Below are 18,920 nucleotides of genomic sequence, written 5' to 3'. Positions count from 1 at the left end.
GTACAGAGGGTAGTCGGAAGGTTTGTGGTGCAGAAGGTGCCAGCAACGGAGTGTGTTGAGTCTCATGGATTGCCAGATGCTCTTCAAGGACCCGTTACCATAGGTCCTATAGTGTCGGTTTATAACCCAGAGAAAGTGCGAGAGGAGGAACAGGTACAGCTACACAGAGAAAGAGCTGAAATGGAAAGAAGGAACAACATGACAAATGCCTGGAGGCAATTGCCAGGACCGATAAAATGGAGCACCCCATTGGATTCAGCAGTGGATCCCATAACAGAGCAGGGGGGTCAGAGAGGACCGATGGATCTGAGAGGACCACGGCCGAAATCCTTTAAGGAGTTGAGGGCTGACTTGAGGGAATGGGATGCTGCCACAGAAACACAGAGTAACATGTCAAGAGCGGAAGCTGAATGGGGAAGTCGAGGCGATGGGACATTGTCTCACTGCGGGGCTAGCAAAAGTGGTCAGGAGTGGGACGGTAAGAGTCAGGAGAGTAGAGGAGCTACCCGTCATATCCACGGTGGAAGTAGGCAGGAGCGAGAAGGTAGAAGTACACAGTGTGGAGGGGCGTCTCGTCTCATTCACAGTGAGGGAGACCGAAGGACGCAAGAGTACAGGGATACCTTTAAGTGCACCCAACATGCACCTGGCGATAACATACAGCATTGGAATCGCGGGAACATGGGGAGCCACGAGGTGTCTCACCATGCATCAAGCGATCATGGGCAGGAGCGGGATCGCGGGAACATGGGGAGCCGCGAAGGGTCTTGCCATGCGCCGAGCGATCATGGACAGCAGGGGAATTGCGAAAGCATGGGGAATAATGAAGTGTCTTACAATGCACCTAGAGAAACCAGGCAGACTGGGAAATGTGGGACTATAGGGAGTAGAGAAGTGTTTCACCATACACCAAGAGAGGATAGAACTGCATGGGACCTGGAGAGATGGGAGCATGGGAGGGCTCCCCATAAAACGCCTGAGCCCAGACGTAGGACTCAGAGCTGTGATGGGAGAGACGTAAATGGGCTCTCTAGAGACAGCACACTGAAAGCTGTGATAAAGGCAAAAAGGCTCGATGTGACCAGTTTGAAATCTGACCTGGACGAGATAATAGATGGTACGTTGCCTTTAGAAAGGATTGACATGTACGAGCAAGATGAGCTGCTGTTTATAGCAAAGGATATTACTCGAAAGGCAAGAGCAACTCACGAGAAATTGTCTGAACTGGCAGAAAAATATATGGTAGACTTGTCGAGAACAAAGGCATTACAGGGTAACCATAGGTTGCATTATTCAGATCAGGACCTGGATGAGAGGAGGACAATTGGATTAAAAACACACATAAGGGAACTGATCACAGGAATAAGAGCATGGAGGGATCTGGATAAATGGGAAGAAAGGTGGTCCAAAAAAGGGACTGTCAGGCGGAGCGCAATTGTGATGTCCCCGGAGGGAGGGCCACTGCGGATGGAGGCATTCCCTTTGCGAGAAATAGCGAATGGGAGTTATGTACATGTGCCCTGGAGTAGGGGAGATTTGGCTGCGTTTACCAATTCATTTCCGAAGTTAAGAGAGAATCCTGTAGAATGGTACAAACAGGTAGAGAGGTTTGTAAAGATTTCAAAAGTACTGTGGATTGATTTGAACACTGTAGGAAGGTGGATACCTGACTAGGGGTGCCCCTAACTTTTTGCCTGGTGTTTTGCTGGTTTTCCGACTTAGTTGGCCTGGGACCCTGCCAATCAGGACCCCAGGCCTACTGCTCTCTCTGTAAAATGGATTCCCTGTACCTTAGGTACATATCCAATTGGTACTGGGCCACCTTATCAGACCCTGTAACTCAGGGCATAGGGGTACCCAGGGCCTACCAGGGGCTGCAGCATGTATTATGCCACCCCTGGCTGGCCAGCTAAATCTGACACAACTGGCTGCACGACAGCTGGGGCAAGGTGGTGTAATCACCCTTTGCTTTAGATATAGTATCCCTATATCTAACCCTAAAATGGACACACAGATTCCTATCAGTCACTCCTATTGCAGGCCTTGACAATCCTGAAGGCAGAGTGCTTGGAATCGTGTGAGATGGTGCTCTGGCATGAGCTGAGCCCGTTTGCAGCTTGCGGAACCAAGTCCTAATAGCTGTTCCATGATAACGCATACCATATACTCTTAAGTGCATTATAATCCTCGCGGTTAAATGCTATCTTTGGTATCGCTTTATCAAAACATGTCGAGTAAGGTGTCATACGAATTGGAATACTAACCCCTCGCTAATTCTGGCGACGGGGTTAGCATTCCACCCTTCTAGAGGGACACGACATGTATGTAACTGTGAACCCCGGTTAAAGTTAACTCAAGCCTCAGCATCACAAAATGGATGCTGCCACCACAGACACAAGTCTGACCCCCTGCAGCTGGGAGTCCTTATAGCGAGGGGAGCTTGGACAAAGGGTTTCCTGTCAGGGGCGGTGCTAGCACCATCCCAGACAGGGTTCTGTGTATCCTGGGTAGGCAGGGCTTTACAGGAAGGTGACTGCAAGTGACACCCCGGTGCTCACTACGCATAGGCCGGCTAGAACCAGTTCCAGGGGCACACCAGCCCCTGAGCTGGGGAAAGTCCGGCATGGGAGAGGGGTGTAACCACCCCCCTTCCTGGTCCCACCCCTAGGGCAGGACCTAGTTGCGTACCCACCCCTTTCTTTAGGATAAAGGCAGGAGCGGGGACCCTTCCAAATTAGATCATCTTTGAATCAAGAAACTACTTTCTACGAAAGGAACTCTCGACTCTTCTCAAGATTTCTCCCTTGTGGCTAAGGAGTAGTCACCCTGCACCCGCAGGCACCATCTAAGAACACTGCGGTTTGCTGCACGTCCTTCCTCCGGAATCCGACTGACCAGCTCGACGAGACCCGGCTTCCCTGGCACCTCTGACCTCTACCTACCTCTACAGCTAAGCTGAGAACCGTAGGTGCGACAAGACCTCGAGGGACCGGCCATCATCAGAACTGCACAACTTCTATCCAGCACGACCGCCGAGGGATCCTCTGGTGAGTGCTTTGGGGTCCGAGAAGCCCCGACCCTGAGCAGCTCCAGCACCGAAGACCAGCCCCCCAGCATCCACGAGATCTGCGTGGGGCCCTTCTGCTTTTTGGCTGCTCACCGCGTTGTCTGGCTACTAGCCCGCTGGCTTGTGGCCTTCCCGACGACGACCGACGACATCACCACTGCTAGTCAGGTTGCTCCAGACTGGCCCTTGCTCCCTTCCAAAAGAGGAGCACCCCGGACCCTCCTGGTCCACTCCAGACGCCATTTTAGGTCCACCGTGTGGGCTTGAATTTGCCAAGACTTGTTGCCCCAATCCTGGGTCCAGCGACGTCGACAGCATCAACCATTGTGGAACAGCTCGCACCTCCATCCTGGTCGCCAACAACGCCTCCTGGTCCGTGAGACTGCAGAGCCCAGTGTCGCCCACTCACCTGGTCGAGGTGACTCCATCCGGTGCCATCCTGGTGCCCATCTGATCACTGGCTAGTGATTCAGGACTTGGTCCCCTCTGCTTACAGGTGTCTTCCATCTTCGATCCAGGCTTGGATCCATCGAACAATCTTCACTGGTCGCCTGCCAGCAACTCCTTCCTTCAGGCTCCTGGTTCGTCAACGAAGGTTTCCGACGTCTTTTCAGACCTATGCAGCCGCAGCCCCTGGGCTAGGTAACTTCGGCATTTCGGTGCCCCAGCATAGCCTCACTATCCAAGGGTCGAGATCCACTTTCGTTTTCAACCTACCTTATCGGGTTCGCCCGAGAACACTAACTTTGCTTTTACTAGCCTCCATAGACTTTGTCCCGCATCCCGCGTGAGAGTGCACACTCTGCACCCGAGTCCCCTAGGCCTCCTACTAGTAATCTGAAGGTTCAGTAACGTAGTCCTAGCGATTCCAAAGCCTATTAGTCCAGTACTTACCTGCTAGTAATTTCGCATTCTACTTTCATAGTATATGGTTTTTCGTGCCCCTCGGGCATTTGTGTAAATTGTGCAACTTAAAGTATTTTCGTAAGAGTTTTGTTGTGTGCTTAGTACCCTGTCCTCATAAAGAGTACAGGGCTGTTGTGATCTAAATAAATACACTGTTTATTTTCATAACACTTGTGTGGTGTCCTTTCACTTGGTGTTCAAGGGGTATATGTGATGGTATAACAGCTGGCTTAACACGCCCTCTAGAGTTTAGCCCGAAGACTGCTCTTGTCCATGCTACTAGGATAGCTGGTCTATCGGTTGACTTACAACCAATCATCAATAAGGGTTGATTGGACTGATACATAGTGATCACTAGAATAGTGAGCACTGCATATCAGGCCAACTTCTCACATTGGTGAGCAGCGGTTGGGATTTGAGCTTGCTGTTGTTTTACCACACGTATCCTAAGAATATCTTTGTGAAAGATCACATAAGTATAAGGTACATATAACTTAGCTTAGAATACTCTGAGTTCTACTGAACCAGCTGTTGTAGTTCAACAAGGCTTAGCACACCTTGACTACAATTCTTAGCAAGGGATCAGTAGGCAAACAAATAGTGTAGGTAGGTGCATCACTTACACCATACTAGAAGCATGTCTAACCACGGAGAGTCTTCTGAGACCCCTCTTGTGGTTGTGGACCCTCCACAGGTCCCTTCCAGATATGCTGCTCTTAGCTTCCAGGAGATGAGACAAATCTGTACATCCAGGAAGCTAAAACAGTGTTCTAACCCTACAATTCCTTTTCTGATTGGTCTCTTAGAGACTTATGATGCTAGGAGGGCTGCTAACACAGATCCTTCTCATCCAGATGGGAACATGCCCCCCTTAGAGGGACCCTTTAGTAACCCTGACCACCCCCTCCAGGCAGCAGATGATGCTGAGGAGGAGGAAGAGGAGTTATCAGAGGATGAGGCAGACAAGGGACAGGTAGAAGTCAGGAGACTCACCAGGTCCAACTTAAGTAGGCATGAGAATGGATTTGGGGGACCCCCAGGGCCACTCTCAGGCAGACTTAACATTGGGAGTGGACGAGTTAGGTCTCATCCAGAGGCTCTAACAGATCCATTCGAACAAATGGCTCTCAGACCTCTTCTCACAGAGGGATGACATCCCCTCAGAGAAGAGAGCATGAAGCTAAAATGAAGGAAGTCAATCTGAGGATTGAAAGGGAAGAACTTGCCCTGGCCAAAGAGAGACTTGCCTTTGCTAGAGAGCAGAAATTGTGTGGGGCAGACCCCACTGGTGTCAGCATTCTCCCAAGAGAAAAAGACAGGAGTTTAGACACTAGACACCTGAGTAAGATAGTGCCCCCCTTTAAACAAGGGGATGATATCCACAAATGGGTGACTGCTTTGGAGAGGGCTTGCACTGTACAGTGTGTCCCCCAGAGTCAGTGGGCAGCTATCTTGTGGCTCTCCTTTGAAGGCAAAGGTAGAGGTAAGCTCCTCACTACTAGAGTTGAGGATGCTAACAATTACCAAGTCTTGAAGAATACACTGGTTGATGGGTTTGGTTTAACCACTGAACAGTACAGGTTGATGTTCAGAGACACCCAGAAAACTCAGTCTCAGGATTGGGCTGACTTTGTTGATTGTGCCACTAAGGCTTTTGAAGGCTGGCTACTGGGAAGTAAGGTTACTGATTTCAAAGGATTGTACAATCTAATTATGAGAGAGCAAATCTTAAGTAATTGTCAGAACCAGTTATTACACCAGCACCTGGTAGACTCTGATCTGACCTCTCCACAAGAATTGGGTAAGAGGGCAGACAAATGGGTTAGAACCAGGGTCAGGCCTAAGAACCAGGGTGGTGGCCAAAAGAAGGAATCAACCAAGCCTCAAGAAAAGGGTGGGTCCCAAACTTCTCCCAAAACCCAAAAGAAACCTTATTGTCATACCTGCAAACAGGTAGGCCATTACAAAAGTGACAGCAGTTGTCCCAAGGCCAACAACAATAAGGAGAACATACCCCCAGGTAATACTCCCAGACCTCCTGTTACCACTAGTGGTAATCCCCCAGGTGGTGGGAGTGCCCCCAAGAATGTGGTGGGCATTACTTTGGGAAACCAGGTGGACTATGGCCTAGCCAGGTCCCCTAACAACACTCTTGTCTGTGAGACTGGCCTGGGGTTTGCCAACTTCACTACTGGTTCCCACATTTTGGGAAAGTATAGACAAGAGCCCTTTATCAATGGTCAGAAAGTTGAGGCATACAGAGACACAGGGGCCAGCATCTCCATGGTGATTGACCATCTGGTCCCCTCTGCTCAACTGACCCCTGGTTTCATTTATCAGGTGACAGACGTTCATGGAGTGAAAAGAAGGCATCTCATGGCAGTAGTCGAGCTCAGCTGGGGTAATGTCACCGGGCCCATAAGAGTGGCAGTGACAGACACCCTACCTGTAGATTGCTTACTGGGGAATGACCTGGAACTCTCAGCATGGGCTGAGGTGGAGCAAGAAACCCACTCCAGAATGATAGGCCTACCCAGAAAGGTTAGTGGGGCAGTAATAGCTACAGCCCCAGTCCAAGCACCATTCCTCCCTGAAAAGGTTGGAAGAGCAGTGGTAGCCACTGCCCAGGCTCAGACAGACTTTCCTGAACAGGATAGGAGGGCTGTGACAGTCACAGCCCAAACACAGACTGAGTGCCCTCCTGGAAAGGTTGGCAAGGTTGAAATGGTCTCAGCCTCTACTCAGACAGATAGTGGGGTTGTGAAGCCTGAAACAATGGATCACTCCACCCAAACTGAGAGCATTGAGGAGGAAGAAAAGTCTTCCCCCTCCCAGACACTAGGTGAGAGCCAGCCTCCTCAGGGAACTGACTCTACCCCTGGTGAAGGAACTGCCCCAGAGGTAGTCAGGCCTAGCCTGGCAGAGCCCCTGATGACAGTGGACCCTTCCCAGGTGGGACCCAGTCTGGAGCAGGTAGCCTGCACCTCTCAACCCTGCCTCCATCAGCCCAGGGCTGTAAAGGTAAGGGAGGCCAGTGGTGGACCCCAAAGGGCCCCCTGTCCAAAAGAACTTCCCAATCAACAGATTAGGATCACTGAAGCTAGTAGACCTAGCCAAGTGAAAATAAAACAGACTCCTGAGGGATCCCCCTTAAAAGTAGTTAGGGACCTCCCACAGCTGGACACTGTTGGGCACAGCCAAACCTGGGGCCTAAAAACCCCAAACCTGACCTGTCCCTCCAGTAAGCCAAACAGAGGGACTCAGCCTCCAGCTTTAGGTAGCCAGAGGTTGACCCTGAGAGCTCATAGCAACTCAGTCATGGAAAGAAAGGCAGATTTGGTGAGTAGTGATTGGAGGAAGTTGAGCCCAAAAGTAGTGGAGCCTCACTTCAGTACTCCATCCCAGCACCAGCCTTTTTCTTTGCCAAAACACCCCACAGGTAGTGATTCCCTATGGTGGAGACCCTCAGATACCCTTAGGGTGAGGGATTGCTTAGTGGACCATGATACAGGGGGTAACCATGCCAGTGCATGTACCACCTCATATGGCCACTCAGGCAATATAGGCTTACCTGGTCAAGGATAGCCTTATCTCCTTTCGTTTGGGGGGGGGTTGTGTAGGAAGGTGGATACCTCACTAGGGTTGCCCCCCAACTTTTTGCCTGGTGTTTTGCTGGCTTTCCGACTTAGTTGGCCTGGGACCCTGCCAATCAGGACCCCAGGCCTACTGCTCTCTCTGTAAAATGGATTCCCTGTACCTTAGGTACATATCCAATTGGTACTGGGCCACCTTATCAGACCCTGTAACTCATGGCATAGGGGTAACACAGGGCCTACCAGGGGCTGCAGCATGTATTATGCCACCCCTGGCTGGCCATCTAAATCTGACACAACTGGCTGCACGACAGCTGGGGCAAGGTGGTGTAATCACCCTTTGCTTTAGATATAGTATCCCTATATCTAACCCTAAAATGGACACACAGATTCCTATCAGTCACTCCTATGGCAGGCCTTGACAATCCTGAAGGCAGAGTGCTTGGAATCGTGTGAGCTGGTGCTCTGGCATGAGCTGAGCCCGTTTGCAGCTTGCGGAACCAAGTCCTAATAGCTGTTTCATGATAACGCATACCATATACTCTTAAGTGCATTATAATCCTCGCGGTTAAATGCTATCTTTGGTATCGCTTTATCAAAACATGTCGAGTAAGGTGTCATACGAATTGGAATACTAACCCCTCGCCAATTCTGGCGACGGGGTTAGCATTCCACCCTTCTAGAGGGACACGACATGTATGTAACTGTGAACCCCGGTTAAAGTTAACTCAAGCCTCAGCATCACAAAATGGATGCTGCCACCACAGATACAAGTCTGACCCCCTGCAGCTGGGAGTCCTTCCAGCGAGGGGAGCTTGGACAAAGGGTTTCCTGTCAGGGGCGGTGCTAGCACCATCCCAGACAGGGTTTTGTGTATCCTGGGTAGGCAGGGCTTTACAGGAAGGTGACTGCAAGTGGCACCCCGGTGCTCACTACGCATAGGCCGGCTAGAACCAGTTCCAGGGGCACACCAGCCCCTGAGCTGGGGAAAGTCCGGCATGGGAGAGGGGTGTAACCACCCCCCTTCCTGGTCCCACCACTAGGGCAGGACCTAGTCGCGTACCCACCCCTTTCTTTAGGATAAAGGCAGGAGCGGGGACCCTTCCAAATTAGATCATCTTTGAATCAAGAAACTACTTTCTACGAAAGGAACTCTTGACTCTTCTCAAGATTTCTCCCTTGTGGCTAAGGAGTAGTCACCCTGCACCCGCAGGCACCATCTAAGAACACTGCGGTTTGCTGCACGTCCTTCCTCCGGAATCCGACTGACCAGCTCGACGAGACCCGGCTTCCCTGGCACCTCTGACCTCTACCTACCTCTACAGCTAAGCTGAGAACCGTAGGTGCGACGAGACCTCGAGGGACCGGCCATCATCAGAACTGCACGACTTCTATCCAGCACGACCGCCGAGGGATCCTCTGGTGAGTGCTTTGGGGTCCGAGAAGCCCCGACCCTGAGCAGCTCCAGCACCGAAGATCAGCCCCCCAGCATCCACGAGATCTGCGTGGGGCCCTTCTGCTTTTTGGCTGCTCACCGCGTTGTCTGGTTACTAGCCCGCTGGCTTGTGGCCTTCCCGACGACGACCGACGACATCACCACTGCTAGTCTGGTTGCTCCAGACTGGCCCTTGCTCCCTTCCAAAAGAGGAGCACCCCGGACCCTCCTGGTCCACTCCAGACACCATTTTAGGTCCACCGCGTGGGTTTGAATTTGCCAAGACTTGTTGCCCCAATCCTGGGTCCAGCGACGTCGACAGCATCAACCATCGTGGGACAGCTCGCACCTCCATCCTGGTCGCCAACAACGCCTCCTGGTCCGTGAGACTGCAGAGCCCAGCGTCGCCCACTCACCTGGTCGAGGTGACTCCATCCGGTGCCATCCTGGTGCCCATCTGATCACTGGCTAGTGATTCAGGACTTGGTCTCCTCTGCTTACAGGTGTCTTCCATCTTCGATCCAGGCTTGGATCCATCGAACAATCTTCACTGGTCGCCTGCCAGCAACTCCTTCCTTCAGGCTCCTGGTTCGTCAACGAAGGTTTCCGACGTCTTTTCAGACCTATGCAGCCGCAGCCCCTGGGCTAGGTAACTTTGGCATTTCGGTGCCCCAGCATAGCCTCACTATCCAAGGGTCCAGATCCACTTTCGTTTTCAACCTACCTTATCGGGTTCGCCCGAGAACACTAACTTTGCTTTTACTAGCCTCCATAGACTTTGTCCCGCATCCCGCGTGAGAGTGCACACTCTGCACCCGAGTCCCCTAGGCCTCCTACTAGTAATCTGAAGGTTCAGTAACGTAGTCCTGGCGATTCCAAAGCCTATTAGTCCAGTACTTACCTGCTAGTAATTTCGCATTCCACTTTCATAGTATATGGTTTTTCGTGCCCCTCGGGCATTTGTGTAAATTGTGCAACTTAAAGTAGTTTTGTTGTGTGCTTAGTACCCTGTCCTCATAAAGAGTACAGGGCTGTTGTTATCTAAATAAATACACTGTTTATTTTCATAACACTTGTGTGGTGTCCTTTCACTTGGTGTTCAAGGGGTATATGTGATGGTATAACAGCTGGCTTAACACGCCCTCTAGAGTTTAGCCCGAAGACTGCTCTTGTCCATGCTACTAGGATAGCTGGTCTATCGGTCGACTTACAACCAATCCTCAATAAGGGTTGATTGGACTGATACATAGTGATCACTAGAATAGTGAGCACTGCATATCAGGCCAACTTCTCACAAACACTTTATTCGACATTGTGGTCCCAGGAGACTTGTGGACAGCATGCAAAGTTAGTGTTGAATGGCCCACAGCAGAACCAAAAAGAGATGCTCGTACTAATGGTCCGTCAGAAAGAGAAATGATAAAATATGAAAAGGTGATGACATGGCTGAAAGATAAGGTGCCACCGCAGGATATAGATTGGGTGAAAATAGACCGAACTAGACAGGAACCCAAGGAGACAGTCCATGAATTTTATGAGCGATTGCTGAAAACGTTCAAAAAATACAGTGGATTAGATGTAATGGATCCCAAAGACATAGGACAGTTTGTATCGAAGTTCGTTTTGGGGTTGAGACCTGATATTTGTTTGATGATTCAGCAACACTTAATTTGCTGGCAAAACAAACCATTGGATGAAATTTTGAGATACGCAAGGTATTGCAGTGATGAAATAGATTCCAAAGCAAAAAAACTTAAGGAGAAGTTGATGATGGTTCAGATGCAGTCGGCTGGAAAGGGTGGACAGCAGCAACAGGGAACAGGGACGATCGGAAGGAGATCAAATAGTCAGAATAGGGACAACGAGGAAAATCCGAGACCTAGAATAGACTTTGCTACATTGAAAAAGACGACAAAGTGTCACCAGTGTCACCAGGTGGGACATTGGAATCGCGAGTGTCCCTATAACCCTGAAAACGGAGAACTGGAAGTAGAGGAGGAGGAAGTTCAGACCGTTCCAGTACAAGGAGAGACTGTACCAAAGGGTAAGGTGGCCAAAGGGGGGACTTCGGCTCCCCGAGCTCAGTTCCCGCAACCACCAAAGATTACGACAGGGGGCAAGACCTATAGACAAATGCCTCTCTTAGTAGGAGGAGAAGAGTGTTAGTACGTTGATCCACTGACTGGACGGCGTGTGAGTAGAGAGGAGGACTGTACCCTCGGGGCAGTTCTAGAGGTGGACCAAAGAGGACCGTTTGTTGAGGCTGAGGTGGCGGGGTGTCCTACGACATTCTTAGTAGATACCGGAGCTACTCGATCAACTTTGAGATCAGCCGTGGTTCCGGATCTGCCAATGTCGGGGGAAACAATTCAAGTGGTAGGAGTCGCAAATAGGAGAATGACTAACCCTTTGACAGAACCAGTGCTAGTGAGAATAGGAAACTACAGCGATGAATTTGAATTTGAATTTAAAAGTTTTTGTACAGCGCTCGCATACCCAGCGGTTTCATGGCGCTAGTGGTGATCAATGAGTGGCAGCAGCAGAAGGATTAGGGGTAGGCTTGCGTGAACAGAAAAGTTTTAAGATTTTTACGGAACAGGGGGTAGGAGGATGAGGTGCGCAGAGCAATCGGAAGGGAGTTCCAAAAAGTTGGAGCCAGGACAGCGAATCTCGCTCCGCCTGCCCTCTGTTTTTTAAAGCGAGGGATGGTGAGGAGGGCCAGATGGGCCGAGCGAAGTTCTCTGCCTGGACAGTAAGGTTTGATGAGGGCACAGATGAACTGGGGGGCAGTGCCCACTCTGGCTTGGTAAGTGAGACAGCCGAGTTTAAACAAGGCACGCTCCCTTATGGGGAGCCAATGCAGAGTTTTGAGTATAGGGGTGACCCGATGATATCTGGGAAGGCCATGGATCAGGCGGGCCGCCTGATTCTGCACCAGTTGTAATCGGTGGATCATGTAAGCAGGGGCTCCGTTATAGACTATGTTACCGTAGTCTATACGGGACAATACCATGGCTAGCATGATGATTTTTAAAGCTGGGGGGGAGAAGAAGCGGGAAACTTTTCTAATTACTCTGAGAGAGAAAAAAGATGAAGAAACAACAGAGTTGACTTGTGGGAGGACAGTGAGCTGGGGATTAAGAAAGATTCCCAAGGTTTTCACTTTAGGGACCGGGAGTGGAGGAGCACCAAGGGAGGGGGGCCAGAAAGAAGAAGACCAGGGACTGCAGCCACCTCCGGTCAAGACCAGCTCGGTCTTGTCCGGGTTGAGTTTGAGGTGGCTGCAGTTCATCCAATCTTGAATGAGGGTCATGACGGTTTGAACATTCAAGGCAGATGAAGGTGAGTGGGACAAATTAAAAATGAGCTGGAGGTCATCCGCGTAATTAAACACGGTGACCTCCAGTTGCTGTAACATAAAAATAAGGGGGAAGATGTAGAGGTTAAACAGGAGAGGGGAGAGTGATGAACCCTGGGGGACCCCGCATTCTACCTTACGAGAGGCCGCCGCAAAACCAGCCAAATGGACACCTTGTGTTCTCCCCGCGAGGAAGGACTCTAGCCAAGAAAAGGCTAGGCCCTCTATACCCGCCGCCCAGACACGGCTGAGGAGGATGGTATGGTCAACCGTGTCAAAAGCGGCGGATAAGTCGAGGAGGATCAGGGCTTGCGGAAGGTTGATGTCAATGCCTTCACGCAGCTTGTCCATGACTGAGATGACCGCTTTTTCGGTAGAATGCAGGGGGCGGAAACCAGCTTGGCAAGGGGAGAGGCAATGATTTGCCTCGATATGAGTGCTCAGTGTGGAGGTAATGTGAGCTTCAAGGACCTTTGCCAGGTAGGGAAGGAGTGAAATGGGGCGGTAATTAGAAGCAGAGGAGGGATCGGCGTCAGGTTTTTTTAAAATAGGGATGACAATCGCCGATTTGTGTGGAATAGGAACATAACCATGGTTGAGGGAGTCATTGAGGAGGGTCAGAGGGGGAATGGGGCAGGCTGAGTAGATTTCCTTGAGTATGCGGGCAGGGGCAAAGTCCTGAGGAGAGCCTGATTTGACCCGTTGAAGCAGAGGGCGAAGGGAGTCAATAGTTAGGAGTGGGAAATTGGTCAGTTTAGTAGTGGAGGGGGGAGGGGAGGGGTCCACAAAAGTGGAAGAGGGGGGGGGGATGTTATGTTTGATTTTTACAACCTTGTCTATAAAGAACTCGTTGAGCGAGTCACAGAGGGATTGGGACGGGGGAATAGTAGGTGAGGCTCTGGTGGATGAAGCGAGCTCATGGACGGTGGAGAAGATTTCTTTCGATTGTGACTCTGCAACCAATATCCTGTGTGTGTAGTATTCAGCCTTGGCTTCCAGGATGCTCTTTTTGTAGGTTTGCAGAGTGGCCAGATAGATTGTTTTTAAGGCAGGATCGTAAGTTCTTCGCCAAGCTCTTTCAGCCCTTCTTGCAGCGAGTTTTTTCTCTTTGAGGTCGGGGGTAAACCAACGATTAGCTGCATGGGCCCGTTTTACTGAGAGGCGCTTGAGGGGGGCGAATTCATCGCTAGCCCTTGTGAGCCAGTTGTTAATTGCGGCCAGTTGGGGGGCAGCTGTCAAACCAGTAAGATCCGGGCAGGTCGTGACCAGGGCCGAACATAGGGAGGGCATGTTTACCTTGCCCCATTTCCGAGCCCAAGTGTTTTTGGGAAGGGGGGGTTTAACCGGGGGGGCTAGGGCGAGGGAGAACGTGATGGTGGAGTGATCTGACCATGGGCAAGGGGAAATCGAGGGAGGAGTGGAGGGAACATTCAGTGTCCAGATTTGGTCCAACATGTGGCCATGACGATGGGTTGGGCTGTGTATGAGCGGTACGAAGTTCAAATTTTCCATGAGGCAGGTGAATTCCTTAGATTGAGGGCTCTCCGCCGGGTCATTGGGCCAGAAGTTAAGGTCCCCTAGAACTAATACAGAGGAGTAATTAACTGCCAAAGTGGCCAAAAGGGTTTGAATATCAGGGAGGAACGACGGAGTCCGCTGGGGAGGACGGTAAATAAGTACAAAGGTGAAAGGGGCTAAATGGGAAGTAGAGCGGGCTACGAGGAGGTCAACATCAGTGATGGGTGGGGAAGGAAGGATTGAAAAGTTAAACTCAGTACGAGCTATTAAAGCCACTCCACCTCCCCGCTTGCCGTCAGGACGATCCGCACGAATAGCGGAATAAGTAGATGGTAAGGCGGCAAGCACATTGGGCAGGGAGTCGGACTTGAACCAGGTCTCGGTTAAAAACAGGAGATCTGGTTCGTTGGTATCGAGGTAGTCAAATAGCTCGTATTGGTGATTTACGGCGGACCTTGTATTTAGTAGGGTAGCCGAGGTAGAAAAGGAGTGGACAGAAGGTGCCGGGGGAGTCGGGGGAATAGGAGAGGACGAGGTGGGAGAAGCAAACAGTGATACTAAACCGGGGGGGGAGGATAGAGGAGGACTATACAGACCGAGGAGTTGTAGGCCAGTAGTGGTAGAGGGGCTAATGCTGCCGGGGGACCACATGAGGCATAACTGGGACGGAGTGTAGGTGATGTAACCAGCAGCGTCCCGTGCCCCTAGCCCCGGCCAGCCGCGGACGGGCGCAGACGGGCTTAACTCAGGCGCAACTCCGGCGCGCCTTCGTCGCGCCCGCTGCGCTCGTCCGCTGCGCTGCCTCATGATGTCTGTATAAGTAGGGGCGGAGCGGCGGGGGAGGGGCAGGGCTATGGTGGAAGGCGAAGCCCAAGCCAAGATGGCGCCCGCTGCCGCTGGGAGCCCGCGACTAGCACGATCAGCCCCAGCCGGCAGCTCACCCCTAAAATGCCCAATAGAGTCAAGTACCTGCACAATTTAAAAACGAGTTAGTGACAAGTTAAAAACAGTTTCTGCCAGGAAATCGCCACCGCTCGCAATCAGCGGGGCGGGAAATGGGAGAGCAGCGCCACGCCAAGCGACCGGCCAATCAGCCCACTGCCACCGGGCCACTGGTCAGACATCAGTTTGTAGTATGTGATTCTAGCCCTGTGTGTCTGTTAGGAAGAGACTTATTGTGCAAACTAAATTGCACAATATATTGCACGCCTCAGGGAGTAGAGGTACAGACTAACGACGATGATGCCACTTTTAAAGTTGCAAATTCAAGAGTATGCGTAGAACTGTATCCTACCCTGACGGCGGAAGAGCTCCCTTGGGACTTAAGAGATACTGTGTCATCTGAAGTATGGGATTTCACTGGAGAAGAGATAGGATTGATTAAAGGAGTAGAACCAGTGAAAATCATGATAAAACCAAATGTTGAATATCCAAGAACGCCTCAATACAAATTGACCCCGGAGACGATTGCAGGAATAAAACCCGTGATCGACTCCATGATTAAGCAGGGAATACTGAAAGAAATCGTGGGTAGTCCATGCATCTCCCCGATTATGGGTTTGCAGAAACCTAGCGGGAAATTTAGAATAGTACAGGATCTCCGAAGGGTTAATAACATAGTTGTTTCATGTTGTCCAGTGGTACCGAATCCATCAGTGATATTGTTTCAGATACCATTCCAAGCTGAGTGGTTCACAGTAATAGATCTTTGCCAGGCTTTCTTTTCAATTCCATTAGATGAGGAGAGACAGTTTCTTTTTGCATTTAAGCTGGAAAATCGTGTCCTAACATGGTGTCGTATCCCACAGGGGTATACAGAAAGCCCATCGATTTTCAACCAGCTACTGAAGAAAAATCTTGAAAGTCTAGTACTACCACAGAACTCGGTTCTAGTTCAGTACATAGACGACCTACTTGTTGCGTCAGGAACAGAAGAAGCTTGTAAGATAGACACCATCGCCTTGCTGAACCATTTAGCTGAAAATGGGCATAAGGTGTCTCCGAGCAAATTGCAGTACTGTCTGACAGAAGTACAGTACTTGGGTCACCGAATTGAAAAAGGAAAGCGAAAGGTGTCACCAGACAGGATAGAGGCGATCATGAAGATGAATTCGCCTACCACACAAAGAGAGGTCAGGATGTTCCTAGGAATGGTTGGTTATTGCCGACAGTGGATAGCTAACTTTTCCCTGAAAGCAAAACACTTACAAAAACTGACGCACAAGGAGGTGAGTGATCCGGTACCATGGGACAAGGATTGTTTGATGTCGTTCCTACAGCTGAGAGAGGACTTGTGCCGTGCTCCAGCTTTGGGAATGCCTGATTACGAAAAACCATTTTTACTTTACTGTTGCGAAAGAGAAGGTTGTGCTTTGTCACTCCTAGCACAAATTCATGGAAATGCCCGTAGACCAGTTGCATATTTTTCGGCTACTTTAGACCCAGTAGCCGCAGCGTTGCCCGGATGTCTCAAATCCGTTGCTGCAACGGGTGTCAGCATTGAAAGGTGTGAAAGCATTGTGATGGGACATCAATTAGTGGTGTATGTACCTCATTCTGTAGAACTGTTAATGACCAGGACCAAGACACAGCACTTGACCAATAATAGGCTCACGCGCTACAAGCAAGTTATTCTTGCTGCGGAGAACGTGACCCTTAAGAGGTGCTCTGTTTTGAATCCTGCCACTTTGATGCCACTCCCTAATGATATAGAAGACGAAGAATGTGAAGATCACGATTGCCTTGATGTGACTGAACTATGCACCAAGCCAAGACCAGATATTGTGGATGAGCCGTTGACTGACCCTGATGAAATTTTCTTTGTTGATGGCTCATGTGTAAGAGACGGTACTGGTCAGTTGAGAGCAGCTTATGCTGTTTGCACCATTACTGGAGTTGTGGAAGCCGCTTGCCTGGAAGGAGTACACTCCGCTCAGGTAGCTGAAATCATTGCATTGACACGTGCCTGTTTAGCAGGTAGCAAAATTCGAGTCACCATTTACACAGATAGCCAATATGGTTTCGGTGTAGTTCATGACTTTGGGCAATTGTGGTCTCAGAGAGGTTACATGACTTCTTCAGGTTCGCCTATTCGAAATGGGGAGTTTGTGCGACTATTGTTAGAAGCGTTACAAGGTCCAGCAGCAATTGCCATTGTTAAATGTGCAGCACACACCAAAGGTACAGATTTTGTGTCCCAAGGAAATCGTTATGCCGACGAGGTTGCTCGCTACTGTGCGGAGCAAGGATACTCTTTCACGGAAGTGGAAGTGGGTGGGGCACAGGAAAAGACAGAGTTAAACATGATGCTAGAAACAGTCGATACTTGGGATGATTTAAAAGACATGCAAGAGAACGCATCAGATTTTGAGAAAAAGACATGGGAAACTGCAGGTTGTGTAAAAAGTGAAAAGGATTTGTGGATTTCAGCAGGTTGAAGGGCAGTATTACCATATGAATTAGTTAGTCCAATGGCACGACAGATACATGGTCCAGTACATTTAGGAAGAGATGCCATGCTGCGGGTATTTAGGCAGACTTGGTGCAACCCCAAGTTCATAGTAGCCGCAGAAGCAGTGTGTCAGAGGTGTGTAACATGTCAGCAATTGAACGTAGGGAAAAGGACACGTTACATTGAGTCACATTGGGAGGTCTGGTGGGCCTTTCAACCGAATGCAAATAGACTTTATTGAGATGCCAAAAAGCAACCGCCTCAGGTATGTTCTGGTGGTTGTATGCATATTTTCCAGATGGGTCGAGGCATACCCTACACGCAGGTGCGATACACTCACAGTAGCAAAGTTGTTGCTTAGAGAGTTAATACCACGCTCCGGGGTGCCGACCTCTTTGGAATCAGACAGAGGGACACATGTCAACAGTGAAGTTGTGAAGATGCTTTGCTCTGCATTAAATATTGATCAGAAGTTGCACTGTAGCTATCGACCAGAGGCTTCGGGGATAGTGGAGCAGATAAATGGAACTATAAAATCCCGAATGGCCAAAGTGTGTTCATCGACATCCTTAAGCTGGCCTGATGCCCTGCCATTGGTACTCATGAGTATGCGTAGCACACCACACAGGAGAACAGGCCTCTCCCCACACGAGGTTCTAAAGGGGAGGGCAATGAGACTTCCATCTGTTCCAACTACAGCTTTGTTGAATATCACAGATGATCTGATCCTGGATTATTGCAAGGGACTTTCTGATGTCATTCATTCTGTGTCTCTTCAGGTGCAGGCTGCTGAAATTCCATCTTCCAAAGACCTATGTCACGACCTGTGCCCTGGTGACTGGGTGCTGGTGAAGAAGCACGTCCGGAAGAACTGCCTAGACGTGCGCTGGAAGGGGCCCTACCAGATAATTCTGACAACGAATACTGCAGTGAAGTATGGAGGGCTGCCAAATTGGATTCACGCATCCCATACTCGAAGAGTTCCAGCACCCCTGGAAGAAACAGCTCCTCTCACAGATGAAAATCCAGCTGTGGACGGCGAACCACTAGAGGGGATCAGTCAAGCTGTGGGGGTGTCGGAGGAAGCTGGGAGTGCTTCAGATCAAGCGGAAGAAAGACAAGACGACAGTGAAACTGAAGTTGCCACAGAAGGAGAAAGTTGCTGTGAATGCGGCTCAGACACTGATCAAGTCAAAAGTGATTAAGAACCGAGTGTGAGGACAAGAAATAGGAGAACAAGGCGTGGAGAAGCTAGTTGGCCTGAAAGGAAGAAGAGGCTGAGCTTGAAGCCAACTCCAGAGAGAACTCTTGCTCCTATATCTGAAGACTCAGATCTGGACGAAGGTGCACAGAATCAAGAACAGGAGGGTCCAAGAAGACCAAGGAGGGTGCGAGTGCCCTGCAGAAGATACGCCACTCCTGAGTGGACCTACCTAGCAGCAGATGTCTAGTGCACGGAGATCCGGGAGGGTGAGGGAAGTGACAGTGACCAGTACTGACCCAATCATAACATTGGAAGTGGTGTTGTTGGTACCTGGACTTGAGATCAAAGGGTTGCTGACACTCACTGTCCCCAATCCTCCTTCTCTGAG

At 50.2% G+C, this 18,920-nt stretch overlaps 1 protein-coding gene across 2 annotated transcripts in view; it reads right to left on the bottom strand.

Annotated features, from left to right (window-relative positions):
- The window catches only part of AQP9 (aquaporin 9), a 261,293-nt gene that overhangs the window by 71,658 nt on the left and 170,715 nt on the right, over positions 1 to 18,920 (bottom strand). The gene's annotated exons all lie outside the window — the stretch shown is intronic.

Source organism: Lissotriton vulgaris, chromosome 2_2 (assembly GCF_964263255.1).
Source record: "Lissotriton vulgaris chromosome 2_2, aLisVul1.2, whole genome shotgun sequence".
Classification (NCBI taxonomy): domain Eukaryota; kingdom Metazoa; phylum Chordata; class Amphibia; order Caudata; family Salamandridae; genus Lissotriton; species Lissotriton vulgaris.
The sequence above is the reverse complement of the archived record's forward strand: the minus strand, read 5'-3'. Positions and strand labels throughout refer to the sequence as shown.